The sequence below is a fragment of the Vidua chalybeata genome, chromosome 3 (assembly GCF_026979565.1).
Source record: "Vidua chalybeata isolate OUT-0048 chromosome 3, bVidCha1 merged haplotype, whole genome shotgun sequence".
In the NCBI taxonomy this organism is placed as follows: Eukaryota; Metazoa; Chordata; class Aves; order Passeriformes; family Viduidae; genus Vidua; species Vidua chalybeata.
In genome coordinates this window covers 59,308,938-59,330,821 of record NC_071532.1, presented here as the reverse complement: position 1 = coordinate 59,330,821, position 21,884 = coordinate 59,308,938, and the positions used below count along the sequence as shown (strand labels likewise).

Sequence of the window (21,884 nt, the reverse complement as noted above, 5' to 3'; positions counted from 1 at the left end):
CTAGTACTTTATTTATCAAGTCCTTCTGATATGATGGACATAAAAGCTGCATGTTACTTTTCAACTTTCTTTCAAGATGGTGCTGCTGCTTAAGGATGCCAGCTAGAGAAAGTCTCCCAGACATAGGTGAATCTTAAGCTACTTTAATAATAAACTGACAAGAAAGAAACAACTTCTGTGGAAAAAAAAATTCCTCACTATCCTATGCATTAGAATTCCACTTCACAGGTATTTTATTTCCTTTATTCTGTGTATAGTTCAGAGCCTGTTCACTTACATGTGCATAATAAATAATGGTTCTATTTCTGTGATTTTTACTAGATGCCAACATTGTGCATTCTAACATATTCAGGTATTCATAAAATATAGCCAAAATAAATTTTTTTATGCCAGTGATTTAAGAATCTGATTTCTTAGACCACTTCAAGACAGATTAAAACCCACTCAATTCAAGCACTTGTTTAATACTTCAGCTGTTAATAAGAGAATAGATATTCCAGAAAATTCCTTTTTTATATACAAAAAAGGCATATATACTCTCAATGCTAGTATGGAGAAAACCTTGAGTTTCTACTTAAAGAAATTACCAACATAATTTATTTTTTATAGGTATAGCCTTTCATCATACTTGGAGTGCTGAGTTTCTATCCTTTTTAAAAAAGTTAGACTGTTGGAAAGTATGAAAGGATTAAGTTAAATCAGCAATTTAAGTGCTGTTGACAGCTCACAAATCATTTGGAAGCAGACATTTCTGTCTGTATTCTCACTAGTTTCAGAAACTGGTTGAGTTTCAAGCCAATAAATGGCAAATTACATAGTATTGCATGCTGTGTAGCTATTGTTAAGATAAATAGTGACACATGCCAAGATTCTCTGTATGATTCTGACATTTTCTTGGCCCTGTGTTTCTTGGCTTTCTTTGCTGTTATCAAATATCTGCACCATACTTCTGCTAAACAGGATCTCACTGATTTCCCTCCGTGGCATACAGCTGCAAATGGAGGAGATGCTATCTGCCCAGAAAAGCTTCCAGCTGAGTAAAGACAGTGTGTAACAGACAAGAACCAGGGAGTAAACTGGTCAGCTTGAGAATCAGTGGCATTGGCATTGCAGCAGCTGAGTCATGTTCAAGATTTTTCTAAAGCAATATAAAATGAGTTTCACACTAGTGTTGCATGGACACCACTGAAGTAGCTCTGCTAGTATTGATGATGAACTCCTGGTAGGCCTAGTGGCAAAAAAACCCCAAACAATGAATTACCTGTTAACCATGTTGCTGTTTGGTAATAGACACTGGCCTAAAGGGCAAGGAGCTAACCTGTCAGTATAGCGTGTACAAGCCAGTATATAGCATGTATATGGCCAGTATAGCATAGGATAAGAAAAAGCAGTAAGTACACCTCTTCTAAACTTCTCATGGTGAGAAAAGGTGGGTTTTGTTTGAAGAAAGACAGTGAGATTATTCAGATCATTTATGACTGAATTTTGGTTACTAGCTTGTATGTCCTGAGTACATGGAACAGCCTTGATATTTAATACTTAAGAAACTATTTCAATCTTTGATGGGTTAGCATTTTCTCATGTACAGATTAAAGAACTTAGATTTTGTACTTTTAGAGGCAGAAATCAGTCATTAAGGCAGAGTTGTGTTTGCAGCTATTATTTATTGACTAACAGATAATTTATCACAAATTCTTGACAGTCACTCACTGCTTATAAAGACCATATTCTTGTCAATTACACAAAAAATTGAGTATGAACAAATCTATTACAAAAATGATGGTTTGAAGATTTGTTTTATGTCTTAATAAGAATTAAAGAGATAACAGATGTAGAATTTCTTTTCATATATAATATGGGAAAAAAGGTATATAAGATAACAGTATCACAGTACAATCCACAATAAGTCTCAGCAAAAATAAAATCTTATGGTGTCATTTATTTTCACTATAATGGTCTGGACCTGACCACAGCTCTTTACCTCTAGTGGGGATCCTTTCAATCTTCAGTTTCATTCATGTTCCCAATTCAGGATATTTCACATTTACCTTATTATTACATAGGACAGTCAAGTGTCAATTTCTTAAAAATTTGAAGTAGAAATGGATCTGGATTTTAGAAATATATCCTGTCCCAAGCGAAAAGAATGCCATCTTTCTCTTTAATTCGATTAAATTTATGGAAGAGACACAGTTTAATCCACCCACTGCCTTGCTTATTACAGTAAATAAATGGCTTTTCATAGCACGAACTGAAAGGTGTAGGCTGGAAGGGAAATTAGTATAATACTGTTGACATCCCAACTTTCAAATAAAAATATTCCATGCCTTTCAAAGGTAGAATTTCACTCATGAGGCTAAAATTACTGATTCTTACCATTATCTCAGAAGTAACCACTTTCATAATTTATGTACTAAAATGTTTGTTTTACTGAGTGTTAGCAATATCAGTGTTGACATTTAATGCCTGAAATATTGGTCTTAACATTGTTTGACTCTCCAGAGATGTGCAGATGACTGAGATCTGAAGAGCCTCGGGGCCTTATTCTCTTCTTTCCTTTCTACTGCAGATCAGGTGCAAATTCCTTAAATCAATAGTTTTAAGGTCAGTATAAAACTGTTGTATTTAGGACAAGGAGCAGACACTACCCATCTTTAAGAATGCATTGGTAGAATTTTAGAAGGCTCCAGGCAACACAGGCAAGTAGCAAATCTGAACTTCATCCGCTTGCAAAACACATCTTCCAAATGTCCGTCACTAGGGTGGGCAGCTCATGTACTATAATCCACAGAAATCTCCCACAAAATGTGTTGCTTACACTAATATAAATTATTACATATTATTACAATTATTACATTTTTCTACATATAACTTATAGATCATGTAAAAACCCATTATGTGGTTCACTGTCAGTGAGTTTTGCACATACAGCAAATGCAAGGGGAAGTCTATCCTAGAGACTAGTAACAGTACTGAAATTAGTCCTCCAAACTATTCACTCTGTCCCCAAAAACCACATTCTGTCACTTGACACGGGTTTTTTTTTTTTTTTTTCAGGATGGGCACTGCTTGAGACCATAAATTATCTGAGGATTTATGAGGATGGTTTCTTCATTACAGCTAGTACAGGGCTAGCTGTTGGGAATTGTGCTGTTGATAAAATGGGGATGCATTAATTAATCCTGCAAGCAGTACTTATCTAAGAGCCAAGGCCTTTTCTGCTTCTCACTCCAATCCACAAGTGGGGATGTTGGGGGTGCACAAGGAGTTGGGAGGGGACTGGATAGCTGGGGTAGCTGACTCCAACTGATCACATGGATATTCCGTAGTGTATGGTATCATACTCCGCATACAGAGCTGGAGGAAAGAGGAAGAGGGGCATGTTTGGATGCCGTTTGTCTTTCCAAGTCACTGCTATGCGACTTGTAACTCATGTGATGGAGCCCTGCTCTCCTGGAGATGGCTGAACACACCTGCCTGCCCATGGAAAGTGGTAAATGAATTCCTTGTTTTGCTTCGCTTGCATACGTGGCTTTTGCTTTAACTATTAAATGTCTTTATCTCAGCTCATGAGTTTTCCCACTTTTGCTCTTCTGATTCTCTCTGCCATCCCACCAGGGGAGAGCAAATGAGTGGCTGTGTTGTGTTTAGTTGCCAGCTGGGGCTAAATCACAGCAAGAAGAAAGGTACGGTGATACTCTACCAGGTCCACTGTTGGAGGGAAAAGAAAGGTCAGTAGCAAGAAGAATTTTTTTGCCTTTTAGATTTAAAAGCCCCAGCTCTTTCAGAGGCAGTACAAGAGCAGTGGTGAAACCAGCAGTGTTTCACGTCACATCCCTGGTCAACATTTCATCATGTACTGACAGCACAGGAGTGTGTAGTTTCCCTATCTATTCCATATTGACATTTTCTATGAATTATAAAGAAAATTTCTGGATTTTTTTTCTAGTAGAGATATTACATCTACTTGGGATTTGGTGGGCATGTATTATCCTTTCATCCATTGCCTCTGTGATATACAACTGGGTCTTTCAAAATTTGACATCTCTGAAGTACACAACTACCTGCAGACCTGTCCTCTCAGCAGTTGATATGACATACATCTTACATCACACACAAACCAAATTACAGATCCAGCAATAGTTGAATGAACAGATAGAAATCTGACACTTGAAAGTGATTCTTCACTTGTTGAAACAAAACATGCCAAACAGCTGAAATGCAATGTTTCAAAATTCTGAGGAATAGCACCTGTCTCTTTGCTAGTCTGGAATCGCAGGCATGTGTGTCTCCTTGCCACAATAAGGTGACAATGGAGGGTGTATTTAATGCAGAAACCACTGCAGCCACCAGGATTATAATCTTTATAAAGCATACACTGAGAACTGACAACACACTGTACAACCACAAAGCAATTGTAGTCACTTATGATTGGAAGTATTATTGCAGGATGGATGGCAATTCCTAAGTGACTGTTGCGAGGAAAGCACTTCCCGAGAAAAAATTAGATATGATTATACCCAGTTCAGTATTTTTCTTTTTCTGGGAGATGCATTAAGTACAATTGTGGTAAATTGAATAAAAGGAAACAGCAACACTTAAGTCCAATCAACTTTAAAAAATGAAATAAAACCTGCTATCAATGCAAACCAAGTGCAGAGTTGTTTTTATCCCCCCCCCCCCCCCCCCCCCAAAAGACATGTTTGACTTATAAATGTAAAGCTCCCATTCAGGCTGGAGTCCTTCCCTCTCCCAAGCGCATCTGCTGGATTACCTCACCCGACTGTAAGGTGCGAGCACCAGGTAGATCACCTTTGCAGTCCCTGGCTGTACACGAGGGGTGGGCGGGCACCCTCAAAATAAACTCCCCAAAATAAGCGTAAAAATGAAAAGCTGAATCATAAAGTGTAATTGCATCCGAGGTAAAGAGCCCCCACATTGCGGTGAATCACTGCGCTCCCACGGCTTCCGTCCGGCTCTCACACGGGGTCCGGAAAGGCGAGCACCCGGCCCCACACCCGGAGGGGCCCCGCTCCCCTCTGCCCCGTCAGGAAAGACCGACTCCCGCCGGGAAAGACTGATTCCCACTCCAGGCGCGCCCGCGACACCATGACCGACACCCCCGCGCTCCCCTCCCGCGCCACCGCCCCCGGCCGCCCCGCCGGTGACTCCTCCCTTGCGGCCGCGGCCCCTGAGCCCGGCGGGGCGGAACCGGGCGCGCTACAAATCCGCCGCTCCGGTGGGGCTGCCGGCAGAGCAGCGCGGGGAGGTCCCGGCGGGAGGGGGCCTCGGCTGCCCGCGCTCTCCCTCGGGGAGCCGGCAAACTTCCCCGGGGGCGGGAGGTAGAGAAGGAACCGCGTTCCGGTCCCGCGGCTCAGTCCGCCCCTTTCCCCGGCTGCCGTCCCATCCCGGGCGCTGCCTGCGGCCAGACTTGCCTAGCGCCCGCTGGGCTGGTCCCGGCTGCCTCCCATCGCCGCGACTGGCGAGCCCGCCTCCGCCTCGTCCCGTGGGGAGCGAAGGAAAACCAGAGGGTCGTTTCCATAGAGATGGGGCCGGAGTGAAACTTTGCAGCGGGCGGGCGGCGAGGGCCGAGCCCAGGCGGCGCTGAGCGGAGCGGTCCGGCCGGCCGTGAGAGCGGCGTCCGTCCCTTTCCACCTCCCCCGCAGCCCCGCCGGGGGCGAGCGCCGCCCGGGCACCCTGCTGAGGAGCCGGGAAAGTTTTGCTCCGCGGAGCCGCCACCCGCCCACGCCCCCCCGGGCGGCTGCTTGGCGGCCGTTCCCCCGCGGCGGCTCCCGCGGAGCGCTGCTATGGCACCCGCCCGTCGCCGCGGGGCGAGCAGGGGGAGGCCGCCTCCGGCTGACCGTGCGCTGGCGGCGGGAGGGCGCGCAGCCCCCGGGCGGCGGGCGTCCTCCTCCGGCCGGCAGTGACCGCCCCGGCCCCGCTCCTGCCTGCTCGCCATGCCTGCCCCCGCCCGCCTCTCGCCGAGCACGGTGCTGGGGAAGGGCGAGGGGAGCCGCCGCCCTGTCACTCCCTGAGCCAGCCGCTGCCTCACCGGAGAAGCCCCGTGTGTGACGGGCACGGCGCAGCTCCGCTACTCGCTGCGCCGGGAGGGCTGCGGGCACCTGGCACCTCCCCACAGGTAAGCGGCGAGGCGAGTGGGGGTGAGTCTGGTCGGGGTCTACCCCTCGCCCCCGAACTTCAACGCGCCCACAGCCGTCACCTCTCCTCGGGAGTGGAGGGGCTGCGCCCTGCGCGTTCCTGCCGGCGGTAGCTGGGGACACAGGGAGACGCGCCCCTGCCCTCGGCGGCGAGGGTCAGAGAGGAAGCGGCACGGGTGGGTGGGTGGCTCTTTCCCTGCCAGAAATGGACTTTCTGCCTCCCGAACGGAGCGGGCTGGCGTGCCGGCGGCTGCCGCGCTCCGCGCAGCTGCTACACACCCTCTTTTGTCTGCGCTTGGTCCGAAATACTTTAGTGCTGCCGTCGCCTGCCCCGCCGGTCGGGATCCCAGCTCGGCCCTGCTCCGCCGAGGGCTGCCCAGGGCTGCGACCCCCGTGCCGCTCCCCACCCGGCGAGTTGCCCCATTGCCTTTATTTTCACGGGAGCTGGGCTTTCCTTAACCTTTGTTTGCGGGGAAAATGGTGGTGTGCTGGTTATCTGAAAGGATGAGAGACAGATGGGGATGACAAGAGGGTTGCCTTATTCCCTTGCGTGCGAATGTAACTCAGTGCTAAATAAATCGCTCACCGGGTAGACATAATCTTACCGGGGAGGCAGACTTTGAAATAAAAGTACTGCGAACAGCTCGGGTGCATGGCAGATACTCCTGATACCCTACTAACGTAAACGTTGTTAGTGTTTGCGCTTGAATTCAATACATGTGCAGCTGTTGTGCCGATCTGGAATTGCAGTAGCTGTATCTACTTGACACTTAATAGTCTTTTGTGTGCAGTAGTTACGAAAAATAATAGGGGTTTTATTGTTCAAAGGCAAAAGTACCCAGACAAAAGTATTCCTTTAGTGTAGCGTTCTGTGTAACGTGAACTACAAAATAAGTTGTAGTGGTGTAGTGGACTTGCACTTCATAATGCTCTTAGGACGTGAAGACAATATTGCTCAATAAAATTCTGTCAGCAAAGGTTTCTCTGGCTTATCTTGATGCTAGATCAATACACTAGCAACTATTCTGTTATTTTTCTCTAAGTAAATGGTGTATACAATCCATGTGATGGAAACCAAGTGTCCAGATAGGAAGAAGCAGTGCTTTTTTTTTTTCTTTCCTTTTAGTAGTTTTGGTGCTGCATTGTAGAAAGTGTGAAAAATACTCCAACATTTAAACCAGAAAATTATATTTCCATTGTATGTAACTAAAGTTCCTTAATGATGAAGCTAAAGGGTCATTCAAGTTTGGAATGGTTTAGTGTACTTTTGTTGCTAGGAAATATACTTATAGCTGAATACTTGTTAGAAGATAATTGTAAGATAATTTTTAGTAATTCAAAACATGAGTTGCAATTAGGTGTTTTGTTTTGAAAATAGAAAAACATACTCATGGATAAAGATATGAGGTACTTACCTAGTAATTTGGGAAATAAAATAATATATAATTTATGTTTTGTTGGCGTAGAAACATTTTATTTGTTGCTCCTTGGTTGGATTGCAACAATGATCCAAATGAAAATTGGACTACTGATGCAGTCGTTCAGCACACTAGAATTATTTTATTCTATGTACAGAAATGGTTTTGCTGAATATAACCTCACTAGAATTCATTTTTATTGAAGCTTTGTAATCAGATTATAAAAACTGGGCTGTTGGAATCTAATGCTGTGAAGTATGGACTAAGCAAGCCCTGCTCTGACAAAAGACTGAAAAGTTTGCTCACTCTCAAGCAGGTATGCAGTTTCAACTTCATCCTTAATGATCACCCAAGGTCTGACTTCATTGCACATGGCAGTAGGTCCTGGTAACTTCAGTGAAACTCTTCATTGTCTTAACTGCACTGCTGGACCTTCCCTGGACCAAGCCCTCTCTGTGTGTTCTGCCTCTACTTCGCTGAATGCTGGATCTATGACACAAAATACCTGTGCCTTGTGCAGGTGCTCACCTCAGCCGCATCTCATGGGTTATATATTCTCTGGAGGCCATCACCTCTCAGGGGTGAAAGGGGAAAATGCAAAGTGAAAATTGGTTAAGGAGTGAAGTTCATCAAATGCAACAGCAGGAGGAGACTGCTACTTCTTGTGTTTTGTTCAGTAGATTTTAGGAGCCAGAAATCTGAAATGCTGAAAAATTAGTGAAAACTCCCACTAAAATTACTGAAACCAGACAAAGTTATAATATAAAATATATTAAACCTGTTGTCATGAATAGTTGCCCATTTTTAAAAAATTAACAGTAGAATCCTCAGTCTTGTCTGTAATAATGGTAGAGATCGTAGTAGAAGGGGAACTTTGTGTCCTAGCTAGTGATGATAGCTCAATTTGATTTGGTGCCAGTGTGCTTTATAAACAGATCAGTTACTTGTAATCTACATGTTTGATCTCCTGATACTGGAACAAAGGGGCAGTTGCAAATAATTTTCTAGTTGCAAGATAGGGTAATGTAGGAAGACATGAAACATAAAGGCATATGTCTCTAATGCCAGTTTAGACATCTCTTAAGGTGTTTCAGACCTCTGTATGAGGCTGGTAAACAGAGTCTAAGGAGAGTACTTGTGGAAAGGCAGCTGAAAACCAGGTAGAATGCTCTTGTTTGAATTACAGTTGTATGTAAAAGCCTTTAAGAAGACCAATCTATTCTCTGAAACATTGTTAAAAATTCTGATGCTGCATTATGATGGATATGGGAAGAAATCCGTTACTGTAAGGATTTAGGGAGGTCCATTGTCAGGTGCCCATTCATCAGCAGAATCTTTGTATTGCTTCCTGTGTTTCTAACTGCCTTTGAGTAGCTCAAAGGTACTACTAAATAGTTGAGGAGTAAAAAATCTTTTTAGAGAAGTTGCATATCCTCTCTAAGCCTAGAAGTAAATGGAAATTGCAAGTACTCCTTGAGTTTGTGCTCTAGTTTTGGTTAGCACATTAGTTGTACAGCAAAAACACTGTAAGGTAAAGTTTCTCGTTTTCTTCTTTACTGGGTAAAACATAAGAACCTACTTACCCAGAGATTGTGTGGGTTAAGTGGACTGTTGGTTGCATGGAAGGATGAAATGTTGACAACATAACTGAATTAAACTACTGAGCAGATGTTTTACACTGCTGTTGCTCTGCCCACTGGTTTTACTAGCTCCTCAGTGTCCACTGTTTGTGGAGCGCGAGAATAAGCACTGTCCTACACTTTCATGCTGAAGCTTCAGTCTAGCTCTAAAGCAAGATCTTGTTACTCTATTCCATCATTAACTATTTCCACATCAGACAATTCAGTACGAGGTGCATATATATATGTAACTGCTCTTCAAACAGGGGTATCTTGCCACAGGGAGCCCAAGTGACCTGATGACAGAACTTAGTACTGAAATACTGACATTATATTGATCTCCTAGTGTAAATGAAATTACATTTTCCTTCCTGTACTTTTTTACATGATCAATGATTTTAAACTACGTGATTCATAGATACCTTTTAAAAATCAAGTTTTTTCTTTTTTTTGCACAGCTAGCCAAATGGGATGGATTACCTGTAGTACAGAGCTACTTGAAGCCTTTTATTTGCAGCAGGAGCAGAACATGCTTGTGGTGGTTTTAAAATGATTCTATGTCCAGAAGACCTGAGAAGGAAGGATGTTTTTTTCCTCAGTCATTTCCTCTATCCATCAGTGTTTCTAGTTGGGGAAAGTTGTTCCTTTTTCTGCATGTTTTAGTACCTAAAAAAGTGTGACAGGATGGTGCAAAGCCTCCTAACCAAAACTAGGTATCTGAGGAGCATTACAAATGAGATGTAATGATACAGCAGAGACTTTCAGGAAAAACAGACTTGTGGAAAATAAAGTAATAAACTACCCTTTTGTGTATAAAGATTCTGAAAGGTCTTATGGGAAATGTAAATGATTTTCACTTTATTCTCTTGTGTTTCTATATCAACATCTTATCATTTATATACCGCTGGAATTGTTCCTTCTGTTGGAAGTGTGACCATTTTCCTCCAATTGAAATAAGTAGAAATAAAGGAGATATTTCTCTAAACTGTCTTTTAATTTTTCCTCACTAAGCTGAATGGTGAAGCTCTTACTGAATCAGGAAAAACAAAATTTTGTCACTTTAATGAAGAATGCTTTAGATACATGCAATAATAATCTCAAGAGATGTAAAATATAGCATAGGTTACTTTTCATAGGATCTAGTTTCAAGACAAAGAAGCAAAGAGGAAAAATCCCTTTTTATATGAATTTGGTTTTTCTAGTTGCCATTTCACAGATACAGTTGGGCTGAGCATCCCAGTGTTGTGGTTTTAAAACCCATTGATAAAAAGTGCTGAAATTTGAGTCAGTTGAAACTGCCTTCATGCTGGCTGTGAAATGGGAAGGATGTTTTTGACAATGCATTGATACAGTTGGATAAACTGTATCCCTTCATAAAGAGGGATGAAAGCAGCCTTGTGTGTTGGGGCAGCATTTTACTGCAGCAAACAAACTTTCCCAAGGGCTGTTCCTTGGAGCGCACAGGGTGTACATAACAGCTTCTCTAGCTGCTGTCTTTTGCATGATCTTATGCTAGACAAACTTGATGCATAAGGTGTGAGGCAGCCCTCTGCTTGGAAAAGGAACGTGCTCTGCAAGTGTGCTTTTTTGACATGGATGTCATGGTGGGGTCAACTGAATAAACCTGATACAGTTTGAGATTTGGCAGAGGCGTGCTTCTTGCTATAAATTATTGTGTATTTAACAGTTGGCTTGTTTTACCTGAGGTGTGACTATTATTTTTGTAGGAAGAAGTTAGATGACAGAAAACAGACAAAAAAAAAAAAAACACAATACAAAACAAAACAGTAAGAATAAAAGATGTGGTGGTATTTCTTTTTTTAAGCATCTCATGGAATATCAGACTGGAAAACTGAGAGATGAATTCTTGTCTCACTGAGATGCATTTTAAATGAACTGTCTTTGTTGCGTAGTAAGTAAAATGTTCTGCAAAAATGATGTTAAACACTTCTTCCGGAAGATACACTGTAAGTAAATCAGTTCAGACAGACATTAGAAAGGAAAGGGAGCTAAGGAGGATAGTTTGCTTAGAGAGATAGATACTGCATTTTGAAGTACTTGAAAGTTAAGTGAACTGTTGTTTTCATTTTCAAGCAGACTAATACTCTAAACCCAAAAGTTATCACCATGTTGATCTATGCTATTTGTCATTGTCTCACAGAAGACCAGTGAGTGCAATAAGCACAATGAGACCATCCTTCAAACACTGGATAATTAACTGGTATTTATTGTGAATACTTAGTTACCCTACTTGCACAGATTTTTCTTTCTGATATGTTTTTGCTATATCTGTGTAAAGAAACTAATTAAACCAAGACATTTTATGGCCATGAGGTCAGAGTGGTCTGGCTCTGTGTGGGTGTTAAAACCGTCTTTCAGATGGTTATATCCAAATTGATCGTTTTGAAAGAGCTTCTGGACTGAAACGGCCTGAGAGAGTGCTAGCTGACCTTGACCACAAATGTCCCTGGCATCCTTGTGATAGTGTGAAAGAGACACCACCTGAGCCCGTGCCTAGGGACATCAGACAGTACTGACCACGAGATCCATGACTTTTTAGAATGTTTTTCCATCTCAGCTGAAACTATCTTACTACAATGATCCCAATATACACAAATTTTAAATAGAAGTAGTGTGTTGAAAGCTATATTTGGAAGACATTGTCTGCTTTAATTATGTTAAAAGAAATGTGATGTCAGTTTGCTATCACACTAGTAACTTCAGTAATATGGAAAATGGAATTTGGAACATTGCTTGGATACACAGAATTTGTGGATGAGGTGGAACAACATTCTGGGACACCAAGAGAGTGGCCACCTTGTGGCAAAGAAGGCCAACAGAATCCTGAGGTGCATTAGGAAGAGCACTGCCAGTAGGACAAGGGAGGGGATCCTGCTCCTCTATTCAGCTCTGGTCAGGCCTAGTGGGGAATTCTGGGCTCCTCAGTACAGGAGAGACATGGAGCCCCTGGAGCAGGTCCAGCAGAGGGCTGTGAGGATGACTGGGAGGGGACTTCATCAATGTGTATAAATATCTAAAGGGTGGTGCCAAGAGGATGGAACCAGGCTCTGCTTGGTGGAGCAAACCACTAGGATGAGAGGCAATGGACTGAAACTGAAGTTCCAGCTGAATACGAGAAAGAATTTCTTTACTGTGCTGTGACTGGGCTGGAACGGATTGCCCAGAGAGGGTGTGGAGTCACCCTCACTGGAGATACTGAAGAACTGTCTGGACACAATCCTATGCCATGTTCTCCTGCTTGAGAAAGGAGGTTGGACCAGATGTGGTCACTTCCAGCTTGACATACTGTGACCATAGTCCCAAATGGATTGTAAGAGGTTTGCCAAACAAGCACAAAACTTAGACACAAAATAAACGTCTAACTGACAGCTTCTTAATGTCACATTTATTTGCCTGGTAATAATAGCCTGTACAAAAAGGGCTAGCAGATATTAATAATAAACATCCAGAGACCTAACAGACTCTTCTTGGGAAGTCCTGTCTTGCCTATTAATACGGTTTATAGACTTTAGAGCAGTAGAATCACTTTGCATTAATTCAGTGCCAAAGTGCTTTCCCCAAACCCTTCCTATGACCCCTAGAAAGTATTTGCTTTGCTCTTTGCCAGGAAGACATTTCTTCTCAAATTACTTTGCAGACGCCTATTCTGAATTTATTGCCGTTCTTTTGCTAATTCAATATTGTTCTCCTAGGACGTGGCCTCATTAACTGGTGCCCATGGTGGATTATCTGCATACATTGCTGGAACATAGTTCAGTAGACTATATTATATTAGAAAGACACAGGTTCAATCCAAGCCTGCTACCAGTATGCATAACAATTAAATTACACACAGAAGCGTTTACTGATTTAGGACAAGTAATGCTGTGTTTTGCAGAATGCCAGTTGTATTTTTTTTATTGTCATACTGGGTGTACAGTTGAAATGGTAATGAAAAGAGGTTATAGCTGAGACCATAGTTCTTTTTTATTTAAGTTCTTAATCTTGTGAACTTTTAAATTCAGTTAGGTTGGTGGTCGGTTGGTTTTTCCCTGTGAAATTTGGAGATTATGACTAGATGGCATTACATACATAATATAATTCCTGTAAAAAATGTACAATTATCACAGAATCAGACTTAGACTACGAGAGGCTGGGCCCAGATTAAGTAGTATAGGTTTGTGTTAATGTTTTGTTGTTCAGTTTTTTATAGCATGCTGTGATTATAGATTAGGAAAAAATTCTCCACTGAAAAGGTTGTCAAGCATTGTAACAGGCTGCCAGGGGAAGTGGTTGAGTCACCATCCCTGGAGGTACTTAAAAAGCACTTCGATGTGGCATGTAGAGACGTCGTCTAGTGGTGGACTTGGAAATCAGCACTAAGGTAATTGTTGGGCTCACAGTCTCTGTGGTCTTCTCCAATCTAAATGATTCTATGGCTTCATGACATGTGACCATTGTGGTTTTTCCTACTTTCTCCAAAGAATTTTAAGAGTAACTAATCTTTGCTTTTACAACCATTTTTATCAGTGTGCATGTTGCCAAGTATTTACCCTGTGTTAAGGAAGGTAAACTCCAAAGGAAGAATGTGGAGCTGAAAGTAGTCTGTGGGAGCCTTAGTTTCTGCAGTCCTTCCTTCCAGAGTTTAGACCTAGACTCAGGCAAAACTCTTTACCTCTTTTATAGAATATTCTAATTGTTACTGATACAACAATATAACCAATATTCTAATATATTCTAAATATTCTAATATAGAGTATTCTAATTGTTACTAGGCAAAATATCATTCTGAGTAGGTTTGTCATCTTTGTTTTCAGGTTTGTGCTTAGGGGGTAATTTTCAGCTGAGAATATTGAGTGCTTGGGAAATGGGCCTAACACATTGCTTAAAACTCCTTAAAAAGCCAAGATCAGCATCACCCTCAGGTTAAATATGGCTTTGTAAGACTGTGCTTGGGAATTCCCGTATTTCCAAAATTATGTGGCTGAAAGTCTTCAAGAACTCAGAGGCTGTGGCTTCTCAGGTTAGACCTGAAGCTTGGAGATCTGGGTAACGTTTATTATGTGGGTTCTTTGATTAACTTTATATTAGTAGTCTCATTGTTCTGCTTAATCACCTACATTTGATTCAGTTACAGGCATTCAGTAGCTGTGTGCTGTAGGAGAAAACTCACACAAACTGACACAGTTTATTATACTTTAGTAAAAAATTGTAGGTAAACAACTGTAGGTAAATTTTCATACCTTGACTATTGCAGGACTGTGAATATAATGGTATTAGGAAGGCAGAATGTAGATAGATGGATAGGTCAGTAGTACAGCAACAACCACAAACATCAATTATTCTATAGCAACAAGACTATAATTTTTGCAAATAATATACTTAGTCAAGTAGTAGGGAGGCTCTTATCTGAGTGACTGGAAGAAGTGGGTCTTATGTAGTGTGGCTAGAAGTATGTGTGGCAGTAATATCATAACACTGCGTTCCTTCATATCTTTCAGTAAATCCACAAGGAATGATAAGGCCAGATGTTTGCATTTGCCAAGGTTAGGAATTTAGAAGAGAAAAAGCATGGTAGGAATAACGCTTAGGTCATTATCAGAGCAGTTAAAGGGCCTTAGAAAGGGGTCTGATCTATTGTGCCTGCTGTTCTCCAGAAGTTTGTAGCTTTAGAACTCTTTGCAAACACTAAACTTAAAACAACTCTCTTCAACAACTGCATTGCTCTGAAAGATTGTCCTTAGTATGGTCATATATGGTCATATGCATATTTGTACTGTTTCTTGTCTTCCTTTTCACCTTGTTTCTGCTTTTTAGACTGTGATGTACTGGCTGATGTGCTGTGGGTGGTGCATCTTAGGAGGGTGTTCCAGCCAGGCTCCAGCCTACATACACTGATTCACAATACAGAAGGTAGACAGAGGGTGTGCAGGATCAGGTGTTCACAGAGCTTGCTAAGATAAGCATGAGGTTTTCAAGATCTTTTAATCTAGATCTTGAGACAGTTTTTTCAAAAGCTGAGATTTTGAGCATGTAATCACATGGACCTTGAAGTTAAAGTGCTGGGCAGGTTTCTACAATTCCTGTGCCTAAAATCTCATCTTGATAAGAAATTACCTTCTCAGACAGCAACATCAATGAAAGGATGAGACAGAAAATGTCTATAGATCTTACTGTATATATTTCTTACTGTTTTAGATACTGTGTGGTTTTCCTTAAAAATGGAGGTCAAAACAATAGAAATGGTTGAAAAAGTGTTTAAAATCACTTTCACGTACATCACATGTAAAACCATGTGGCTGTGATTAAACAAGCTCATTGTGTGCAAAAGCTAGGGGATGACTGCTGCTGAGCATAACTTGCTTTAAACAGATTTTTCAGAAGGATTATCAGTCATCATGATCAGACTGTAAAAACAGAAAATATGAGCCGTGGCAGAGATCTGAAAAACAGACAGAGAAATGATCCTGGATTCCATCAAAACCCAAAAGATTATACAACTTCATGTTATAGCTTTGGGAGAATGATAAAATTGAAGTTGATGAATGGCTTCTGTTAATAATTTTGTATTTGGCTTGTGTTTTAGTTTTCAGGATACTTTATTGTAAAACTTTTTTATTGCTCATTCTTGCTATGGATTTTGTTTGTTTTTACAGAGACAGACTGCATATTTATAGTGCAGTAACTCTCCACATTCTGTCTGGATAGTTGTTGAAGAAGGAGCATGGAAAAAGCTTGGCTATGTAGACAGGCTAGTATTGCATTATTTGAATGTTTGTCTGAATCTAATGTGGCTCTTCTGGCTGATATGACAGTAATTTCTGTTTTCCTCGAGCAAACCTGCCCTTTCCATATATGAGTGTGTATGTATGTTTGTGTGTGGGTGTCTGTATCTATCTATCTATCTATCTATCTATCTATCTATCTATCTATCTATATCTATATCTATCTATATCATCTATATCATCTATATCATCTATATTATATCTATATCTGTATCTATCTATATATCTACCTATATTTATATATTGGGACAAGACTGGGGAATTTCTGCAACTATTGCTCCTCTCTTCATTAAAGAAAATAAAATGGGGCAGTGGATTTGCTTTATATGGGGCCCTGTAGGCCCTACTTTTTTTGTTTGCTTCAAAGAATAATTGCAGAAGCACCTTAATGCTGTAGCCCTACTTTATGATGGGAACCCAAGCCACTCTTGTATAGATGTAGACAAGATACCAGAGTGTAGCAAAACATGTAACAATCTCATGGACGTGGTGTTGTATATAAGGTGTGATAATTGCTGACCTACTCTGTTCCTCTGTGAAACAGTCCTTTAAATCCTTCAGGGTTTTTATGTCCATGCAATGCCATCTCCTCTCTTTGTAGTGTAGGAGATCCATCCTATCCCCCTTTGCTTCACATCTCCTGTTTTGCTTTTTCCTGCATCAGAGCACAAATGCTTCAGGAATCAAACGGTAATTCAGCTTTGCTTATATCTAGGGTGCAAACAGCTAGGAGCCTATACTGGACCACTGACTTACTCCTTCAAAGCTAATTTTTAGATTTGTATAAATTAAACAGGTCAGCAAAGACATAAGAATTTGGATTCTCTGCTATTGTTATGTTTTGCATCAGTATAAATCCTTGATTTTAATGAAGGTTTTAATATATGTCATAAAACTGCTGGAGGGTTAGATATTACAGATTGAGTATTGGATGATGACAGTAAAAGTTGTCTTTTCCTGCTGTGAGCTCAGGAACACTGTAAAAAGATTGAATTATTCTTGTTTGGTTACTGTTGCTCTGGTAGTGTCTTGAGATCCTGGCTATGTGAAGTCACAGGCAGATTTCTTATGTATTTCAACAAGGTTAGGATGTCATTCAGTATGTTAGGTAGTCTTGGGCCTAGTGCTGGTTCCTACATGGCCCAAAAATGTCAAAAATGTTTTCTGTGATATATGCCTTTATTATGAGTAAGCCAAAACAGCTCTCAGCAGCTGGAAGTGCTTTAGTTCAAAGCCATGAAAATCAGTTTTTGCTAATAAGCTGCCATCCTGGGAAACCCCTAAAGCCTTCCAGAATGTGCTTTCTGCAAAGATGACACTCTTGTTTATCTAAGCCATGTTAAGGTGGTATATTTTTGTTGTCATTGTCTTAATGTCCCTGAACATATGCTTTTATCAGCTGGATTTTAAAATGTATGTGTTCTAAATTTCTAAACTATATGAGTTACATGCCTGAAGTGGAATGAACTTTGGAAGTTCAGATATGGAAGGAGAGATTTTTTTCCATCTAATTTCTTTTATTATAATAGAATATTATGAACCATATGATAGGTTAATTAAATTAATCAAGATGTTAAGAAGATGTGTAGTTTTCTTATTAGTGACATTCAAACTCTTAATGGCAACATAATGGGGAAGATGTCTCTTCTAGTCCAGGAGAAACAATTTTTAGAGAACTTTTAGAAATTCCTTAAACACAAGCATTGGCATGAATATTTTCATGCCACAGGCATGAACACTTTCTGTGGTCAGTAAATTTCAGGAGCTGACATGTTCATTCTGAAAAAAAAAAGACCATTCATGAAAGCCCATATATCTAATTTCAAAAATAGTAGTAAAATTTCAGTAACCTTTACATCTCTGTATGCTTGAGCAGTTAAGATTGGAGTTATAGGAAGGGTTATATAGATATGTTGAGAACTTGCTTTCTTCCTTAGGGTTCTGCAACCCCATTTCCTGGGGTTGGAAACACTAATTTTCTGTGATCTGACCAGCTGCTTTGTATGACATAAGGCTGTGAGAATAAGAGGTCTATGCCTAATAAAGCTCCTCTCAGAACACACTCTGATAACTATTGGCTGCATTTTGGGGAAAACCTATTAAGTTCTTTCATCTACTCAGCAGTATTCATTGATCCAGAAAAAAAAAAAACCTTCCTCCCAGGTTTAGATGTGAAAAGAAGTGACTGAATGTGCACGCTTCCATTGACACACAGTCACTGGGGACTGAACTGCCAGACTGAGGTCTTCATTTTCTCAGCCACAGGACAGAGTTTCAGCAGCTGCCAAGGCAAATTTGGGCTTGCTGTGAATATTGGTGTTTATGATTCATTAGGCTTAAAGTGTCTTGTATGGAAAAGCCCAAGAGCAGCCAGTTGCTAAAGTGGTATAAAAGCTGTTGCATTCCTGTGCTGGACAGTTTGTACTGTCGCTGTAATTGAAATGTCAGTATTAAATCTGTAGTGTATTTCTGAGCTGTTTCACACGCAGAGTTTTACACCTGAAATTTATACAACAGTATCTACAAATAATCTATTCAGATTGCAGTTGTGTTGTTGTGGAAGCACAGACATAAGAATCTTGTCAATGAGGGGTTTGTTCCTGGCTTTGCCAGAGTTGGCCTGTGACTTTGGACATCTTGTCTGACCCTGCCTTCCCAGAAATGCATAGAAACCTTGTTCCCATGTTACTTGAATCCCTTTGGAGAATGTGATCTTTAGTGTCTTTCTCTTCAGTTTGCCTGGCTGCAAAGTAGGGATATTTCTGTAGGAAGTATGCCATTCTTACACACCCATCAGGATTTTTTGAGACATTTAAATGACAGGTGCTATGCAAAATCAAATCACTATTATATACCACGAGTGGAAAGAACCCTGTGAATGTTGGTACCTGAGCAGAGTCATTAATCTAGAAGACATCATGCACCAAAATGTATTGGAAATCAAAATATTGAAACTGCAAATAAAATAACAATTGAAATTGGAAACATTTCTAACAGTGAAAAAAATGAATTTAAGTGTCTTCTAAGAGCCAAGTCATCTCTATTAAAATCAAGACTATCTTTCTGAAATAAGTAATTCATGGAGGAGTTGTAGACTGGATACAGAAATCAGAACTGAATTTCCTTGCTTATGTATGCAGAAGAAAATGATCTTTTCTGGCCTAAAATATCCATGCATATAGATTTTTTTTTTGGCTGAACAGTCAGTGGTAAGTTTGTGGCTAAACAGTGCTTTTCTCTAGAGGGATTTCAATTCCATCAAACATATTATTATGAACTGTTTAATGTAAGCTTGTTATATAGACAAACATAATGGCTCAGCTGTTTACTTTAGGCAGCTCTCTCCAACTGTATGGATAAACATGTTGGAGATACTGCAGTTCTCCAGCATGCACCTCCGTGGATAAAGTTTATTTCGCACATGCTCAATGTAGTGCATGAAACAAATGTGTTTAAGTAGAAGCAAAATTCTGCAGACACTTCATGCTTCTAATGTATTGTTTGTGTTTGGCAGAAGTAGGATTGGTGTTGGTAAGCCTGTCAAATATTCAGTACCTTTGGTGATGCCTGAGCTAATATGGCAGCAGACATGATGTCAATTGGATGTGTGATTCAGATATTTCCATATAAGATGGGATAATTGACACAAACCCTGTAGGTACAGGGACAGTTGTCATGCCACGACTTGTAAGGAGCAAGGTTTATTGTACAATGTGGCATACAAGCAGTTTGATAATATTCTTCATCATTTGAACAAAGACTTGAATTGTGTGTCTTACATGACATACATGGCTAAATCATTCCAGTATTTTCAGAACTGTTTCTCAGATGAAATAACAGTCTTTCTTTTGTCTTCCTTTGCAGTTTATAGGAAAACCAATGTGAATCGCATATGTGATCTACCTTTGGAACTAGTGGTGGAGGTTTTTTCAGCCTACATTATTCCATAGATCTGTGATTTAAGAATATGTGATTTTGGTTTATATGCATGTAAGAATGAGTTTGAACACTTTGGGGTCAGGTAGTTGGATACAGATAGATGGATAGATAGATAGATAGATAGATAGATAGATAGATAGATAGATAGATAGATGGAGTTTGAGCCATTCTAGATGTGGAGGAGTCTGTAGTCACCTTTACTGATTGTGGAGGTGAGGTTCACTGTCTTAACACATCTGTGAAGGTTGTGGCTTCTGCCCTGTTGAATTCCCTTCCTGAATTCCTGATTGTGCATTGGCTCATCAGTTCATCAGGAAAGCCTAAGCCTTACTTCAGGGAATTGAAGGAAAAATAGCTGAAAGTTTGACATCCCCCTTTTTTTTTTTTTTTTTTTTTTTTGTCTTAAAATATCTTGTTTGTGGAATATAATTTTTTTCATTACCGATGTTGCCTAATATCGCAAGAAGTTCATCAGTGCTACCTTTCCAATATATTTTTGACAGATGGAGCATTATGTGTGACCTTGGTATTAATTCTGTGCCCTGGCTTGACTTCTGACTATCTGGAGACATCTGCCAGTAAGAGGCAATAATTAGCTGCTTGTGTTGTTTAGGAAATGATACTGGTCAGAAAAATAGTTGGTTGCTAGTTCTGGAGCCATTGTATGACTAGTTGCCAGGCTAACCTTGAACAAAATAAATCTGTGATTAAGTATTCAAGGATATATTTTATCATCACGGTATTTAGTGACAGAGCTTTTGGGTGGCAAGGTCCTGCATTTCCATGGGTTCTGGGGACAAGTCTGACTGGAAGACAGGGAGACACCCTCTCTAATATGGGGCTAAATGAGAAGTTTGCCTGGAGGGGAGGGTGGCACATGCAGGGCAGTCAGCAAGGATGCTCTTTCTTTCCTTGGGAAAATTGCCCTTTTTGCTTCCTAGCACCTTTGATATCTCTGTTGCTGGAAGGAGACCCAAAAAGAAGAAGTGTCACTGTAAAACTGCCTTTTCTCTTTCTTACAGGCAACTCCTGTTGGTTGAGTCTCAGTTACTTTTGCCCACTGTTAAGCCTCAAGTGTGGGATTTGGAGATTCTGGCTAAAGAACTGATGAGGATAGATCATTAGGATATTATGACATTTGTGTTCTTGGTGAGGTGTTGGAATGCCCCACTGGTAGACCTGAGAAAAGGAAGGTTAGACATGCCAGTTTTTCCCAAACAGAAATAAAATAAATGACAACGTGGTCTGGCTTACTGTGAATGAAATATGATTTTTAAACATACTTAATCCCTCTAGTATCTCATACAAATGCTACCTCAAATAAACAGGATAAGGAGAGAATCCATATTTCATAAGCAAAATAATGCTTTGGCTATTTTAACAAAGAAGGTAAAAATTACCGAACACACTGTTGATGAAGAAATTGGTTTGACTTGTTTATGGGCTAACTAACAAATTGAAAATTTTGCACTAGCACCTACTGAGAATACTATGGCAAATTACTGTGTTGTTTGTGTATTTGCAAGGTTAGATCAAAATGTGGGAAAGATTTCTGACTTGGTTACATGTCAAAGCAACCCATGATGTGGTCTCAAAGAATCATTGAGAGTTTGACTGTTAATTTCAGTGGAACCAGAATTTCATATGCATAATTTAATAACATAAATATCTTGCTTGTTCTAAAATTCTCATTTGCCAGCCAAAACTCTTGGGCTTCAACAAATCCTTTGTATTTACAGAGTCTAGAACTGGGCTCAAAGTCTGATTTTCATGATTTCATATGAGTAAACTTTGTTATTACCCAGATTCATAACTTAATATGATTGTGCAGTTCTTTCTGACTTACTCTTTTTTACAAGAAAAATAATTTATATGAGAAGGATTGACAGAATATTATGTGAAACATTTGGAATTATCCCCATTCTTAAATATGGTGTCTTGGATAATAATGGAGGACTGATGTGT

General features: G+C 40.5%; 1 protein-coding gene across 2 annotated transcripts in view; it reads left to right on the top strand.

Annotated features, from left to right (window-relative positions):
- The first annotated feature begins 5,841 nt into the window (after nt 1-5,841).
- Nucleotides 5,842-21,884, top strand: part of TMEM200A (transmembrane protein 200A) — a 51,347-nt gene continuing 35,304 nt past the window's right edge. Inside the window, exons 1-2 of one of the 2 annotated variants that reach the window (XR_008430301.1) lie at nt 5,842-6,139; nt 9,654-10,147. The gene's annotated coding sequence lies outside the window, so the exon portion shown is untranslated. Of the gene's footprint in view, nt 6,140-9,653; nt 10,148-21,884 lie in introns of those variants that run through there. The other variant, XM_053939736.1, reaches the window with a different exon arrangement.